The 4,986-nt window shown below is 60.4% G+C and overlaps 1 long non-coding RNA gene across 2 annotated transcripts in view; it reads right to left on the bottom strand.

The window, feature by feature from the left end:
* Positions 1-537: 537 nt before the first annotated feature.
* The window catches only part of LOC102261642, a 12,923-nt gene continuing 8,474 nt past the window's right edge, over positions 538-4,986 (bottom strand). The window contains exons 1-3 of one of the 2 annotated variants that reach the window (XR_001359663.1): positions 4,715-4,964; positions 1,036-1,368; positions 538-932 (exon numbers count right to left, since the gene is read on the bottom strand). This is a non-coding gene — a long non-coding RNA (uncharacterized LOC102261642). Of the gene's footprint in view, positions 933-1,035; positions 1,369-4,714; positions 4,965-4,986 lie in introns of those variants that run through there. The other variant, XR_001359662.1, reaches the window with a different exon arrangement.

Raw genomic sequence — 4,986 nt, 5'->3', positions numbered from 1 at the left:
CCCTGGACGCAGACAGGCCCGCTGGCTGCACCCCTCTCGCATCTGGGGGCACAGACCCCTCCATCCCCGGGTGGGTCCGCCTGTGAGTCCTGCGCCCCGTGTGAGCGCAGAACATCCGGAGCCGGGAGTTTCAACCCAGGCGCAGCTGGAATGTTTAACACACGCTGCACCTGGCTGTTTAGTTGTTGTTGTTGTTGCTGCTGTTGATCCTCATCCGAGGATGTTTTTTCCATCGATCCTTTAGGGAGAGTGGAAGAGAGAGGGAGAGACAGAGAGAGACATGATGTGAGACAAACACGTGGATTGGTTGCCTTCCGCACGCACCCGGACCAATAAAAATATATTTTAAAAGAACCTGGAGCCTGCCCCTCTGACTCTTTTTTTTTTTCAATATCTTTATTGAATTTAGAGAGGAAGGGAGAGAGAGAGAGAAACATCACTGATGAGAGAGAATCTTGGATCAGCCGCCTTCTGCACGCCCCCCACTGGGGATCGAGCCACAACCCGGGCACATGCCCTTGACTGGACTCGAACCCGGGACCCTTCAGTCCACAGGCCGACGCTCTGTCCACTGAGCCACACGGGCCAGGGCCCAGCCGCGTTGACTTGAGGGGAGAGGCTGCCCCTCGAGGAGCACAGGGCCCACGGGAAACTGAGTGAGCGTCGCGGTGCCCCCGGGACAAGCAGGTGTGAAGACATGGGCTCCCAATGGGGAGAGGCCCTGTTCGCCCCGTACCCTCCGTGCCTGCCTTAGTCCCTCAGGGATGGAGACCGCTTTTGAGCGTTTCCTTCTTGGCAAAGCCACGCTTTTAAGAAGCCGGAACCGGGAGCCCGGCGTGGCCTTGGGTGTCCTCTCCGTTGCAGACCGAACGTTCCCTGCCCAGTCGGGCCGGTCACACACCAACTGTGAGTCACACACAGGCACTGAGCCACTGTGGGGGGGGGGAGGGGAGAGAGAAGAGGTGATGTTTATCAGCGGGTGCATCTTCGCAGAGGACAGCCTGGCCTGATGGCGGGTCGTAGTCATAGCGTTACCTGCACGCGCATCGCTGGGGAGCTCCTGGGATGGTTTCTGGCCATCGATATTGACAGAAGCAGGCCCTTCACAACGGCCACGCAGGTCATGTCTCCAGGGATGAGTCATGCCCCGTGAGGCCTTGTATCATCAGGGCTCCGTCCCCATTGGCTGGAGCGGCTGGAAGTCACCGGGTCATTGGAAAACACGCCTGGTCACCGGCATTTATGAAATCTCAAAGCACGCGGAGAGAAGGCATGAGTTTGGAAGCAGATGGCGCTGTCTTTTCTTATCTGCCAGCTTATAAATACAGCGCTGGCCCGGCCAACGTGGCTCAGTGGTTGAGCGTCGACCTAGGAACCAGGAGGTCAGGGTTTGATTCTCGGTCAGGGCACACGCCCGGGTTGCGGGCTCCATCCCCAGTGAGGGGCGTGCAGGAGGCAGCTGGTCCATGATTCTCTCTCATCATGGATGTGTCTATCTTTCTCTCTCCCTCTCCCTTCCTCTCTGAAATCAGTAAAAAAAAAAAATAGTTAAACAAAAAAGATAAGAAGACAGTCTCCCTGTGGCTGAGTGACTACATAGCAGCCCCAGCCCCAGGGGGTAGGTACGTGGATGGATCAGTGATGAGTGAATCGTCGACAAACATCGAAACTCGTCCCGGAGCCCCGAGGGCTGGACAGGCGACCACGCCCACCTCTACAACAGCCTCTCGGAGATCATTAGGGCACTGAAGTGGCAAAGGGCCGCTGCTCCTTCCCAAGGACGCCTGGTCCACTCTGGTTGTGTTGGCCAAACAGAGAGAACACACCCCCTCGCCCCCCCCACTCCCCTACCTCCCCATGAAAAGCAGACTTTCGTGTATGCTCACCCTGCAGCTCCCGGGGGGCCCAGGGGACACCCTCCACGGAGGGTCATAGCAGCTCCAGGCCACACACCAGCTGGCTTGCCCCCCAGCACACCCAGGCCCGGCCGGGTGAGCCGCCTGCCACAGGCACGGCCAGCCGCTGTGTGCGGACACTGTGACACCCATGAAACGAGAGTGAAAGTGTCCACATCCTCAAACCTGTCCCCTGAAGACACTCCCTGAGCCCGAAGCTGCGGCCAGAGGCGGCTGCGAGGAGCAGAGACTGAGGCCGGTCAGCTTCCTGCCGGCTTCGTGGCGGCCTCTCTGCTGCTTCTTGCAGGCCGGCCAGCTGCCCCTCCGTTGTTATTATTAGGGGAGCGTTTGCCTTGTCGATCTTCAAAGAGATTCCAAACGGGCATTTTGGGGACTGCACAGAGGTCAGAGTTCCTCCCCCTGTCACTCCAGAGGCCCAGGCCAGCTGACAGTCATCTGACCCCCGTGGGGTGCGCGCACTTTGAACCAGTTCCCGGCCTATCTCCCGGGCGCCCCGTGAACCCCGGTCAGCTCCGGATTGAACAACAGATGCACAGACACGGGCGTCCACACCCCGAGGGCCTCCCACGGGCTGGGTCCCGGCAGGGCCTCCCTCGGCCCAAACACACGGGCTCAGGCGGCCCAGCCTCGACTCTCAAGTGTGCGGCTCAGAGCATCGGCGGTATTTCCTCTGCCCGTGGAGGGATTTTCCTGGGGTTTTTCTTCAGTTTCGGTTTTGCCGAGCTGCTGAGAATGGCTCCTTTCTCCTTCCTGCCCCGGCTGCTTCGATCCTCCAGGGCTGTGTGTTCAGAAAGTCACTCGCAGCTGCGGCCCTGACATGTGTCCCCCCCAAATGCAACCGAAAAACCCCCATCCTCTATGGAGTGCCAAGCCCTGGGCTCCAGGACCGGGGAACCTGCCCCCCAGGCTGTGCCCCTCACCACGGGTCCAGGGGAGTCTGATCGGGGGTGTCAGGAGCTGTGAGCCCCAAGTGGTGGGCTGATGTCCGTCTGCCCAGGACGGGAGCCCCCTGTTCAGAAAAACCCTCCCTCCCTGCACCAATCACAGGGTCCAGATGTGAGCCGTCGGCTCAGAGATCCTCCCTGGCCACAGTGACCAAGCCGTGACGTCCACCGGGCCCCGGGGAGGGCCTCTCGGTCTGGGACTCCAGCTCTGGGTCCCCCTGGCAGGGAGGCAGCGAGGTGTGCAGGCAGTGGGAGCTGCCACCGTGCCCATCCCCTACCAGGCACAGAGGCCGATCCAGGACACTGACCTCAGCGTTGGGCCGCAGGTGGTGTTGTTCAATGGTTAGAGCGCCGGCCTGCGGACTGGAGGGTCCCAGATTCGATTCCGGTCAAGAGCACGTACCTCGGTTGCAGGCTTGATCCCTGGGCCCCAGTCGGGACGCGTGCAGGAGGCAACCGATCGATGTGTCTCTCTCACATCGACGTTTCTCTGTGTCTCTCCCCCTCCTCCCTCCCTTCCGCTCTAAAAAATCAATGGAAAATATATCCTTGGGTGATAATGAACAATCAATCAATCAATCAAGATAGCCCTAGCTGGTTTGACTCAGCGAATAGAGCTATGGGCCAAAGGGTCCTGGGTTTAATTCTGGTCAAGGGCGGGCTCGATCCCCAGTGTGGGGCGTGCAGGAGGCAGCCAATCAGTGATTCTCCCTCATCGCTGAAGTTTCTCTCTCCCTCTCCTTTCCTCTCTGAAATCAATAAAATAAAAACATTAAAATAAACCCAGCAGCTGGTGGAAGACGCTGTGAGCAGTGGGAGAGCCCCAGGCAGGGCCGGGTACAGCGGCAGGTGCCCTCACGGCCCCGCCCCCTCGCAGTTGTCACATGGCCCCTTTTGGGAGCCCCAGCCGGTTTCAGGCGCACGTCTGGGGCCTGTGGCTAATAATAGCGCCTCATTTAAAACCCTGACGTCGGATGCGCCGTCCTGCCGGAGCTGATGGGCTGGCCTCGGCGCTGGCCGTGGACACGGGAGGGGACGGAGGGACAGAAACGACCTGGGAGGAGAGACCAGCATCCAGGTCATCGGGGCAGGGAATTCAGACCCTGTTGTAATTCTAAAAGGGTCTCAACGTCTCTGTCAAGTCCATACTTTTCCGACTGTATTCGCACGGGCAGAGGCCATTACTTGGATAAGGAAGTGTTTCTTAGAACAGGTACCAGGTGGCAGCCATGGAGGCAGCATCCTGACCACAGACCCTGGGCAAGCTCAGTGCTCTGGAGTAAAAAGCCAACGTGACCCCCGTGGGGACGGAGGGGGCGGGCGGGGGCCGCCGCTGCACACGGGCCCTCCTGTCGTCTCCTTGGCTGAGTGGACACATGGACTCCGAGAACTGGCTCAGCTTGGCTCCACCATCTCACATCTGCGCAGGCTAAGCCCTCAGACCCAGCCTCTCCCCCAAATATGACTCCCAGCCCGGCCGGTGTGGCTCAGTGGTGGAGCGTTGACCTATGAACCAGGAGGTCACCGGTTCGATTCCCGGTCAGGGCACATGCCTGGGTTGCGGGTTCGATCCCCAGTAGGGGGTGGGCAGGAGGCAGCCGATCCATGATTCTCTCTCATCGTTGCTGTTTCTCTCTCTCTCCTCCTTCCTCCTCTCTGACATCAATAAAAACATATTTTTTAAAGAATATATGACTCCCAAATAGGAGGGAGCCCCCGAGGTGGGCACAGCCCCGGCGAGGCCTCAGCTCCCGCGTCGCTAGTCCCACGCCTGAAGCCCCGGGGCGGCCTGGAGTCAGAGGGGCTCCCCCAACCTGCAGGGGGGCCAGGAACCCAGCTCACGGCCTCGCTCACCGGAAAGGGCCGGTCACCACCCGGGTTAGAGCCTCCGAGTTTGCCTCCAAGTTCAAAGCTTCCCGCTGCAGCCGCACGGGCCCCGGGCAGCCCTGTAAGAGGCGATGCGATCCTGAGTCAGAGAGGAAGCCGGCGCTCACTGAGTCACCGGCCACTTCCTCCCGCCTGCGGCCGCCCGGCCAGACCAGCGCTTCCAAGGGGCCACGGAGTGACCGCCGTCGGAAACGCTGATGCCCAAGGCAGGGCCAGCGGGGCCGCTCACGGGTGCCTGC

This window comes from Myotis brandtii, unplaced genomic scaffold (assembly GCF_000412655.1).
Source record: "Myotis brandtii unplaced genomic scaffold, ASM41265v1 scaffold679, whole genome shotgun sequence".
Taxonomy (NCBI): domain Eukaryota; kingdom Metazoa; phylum Chordata; class Mammalia; order Chiroptera; family Vespertilionidae; genus Myotis; species Myotis brandtii.
Note: the sequence above shows the minus strand (reverse complement) of the source record. Positions and strands in the feature narration are given on the sequence as shown.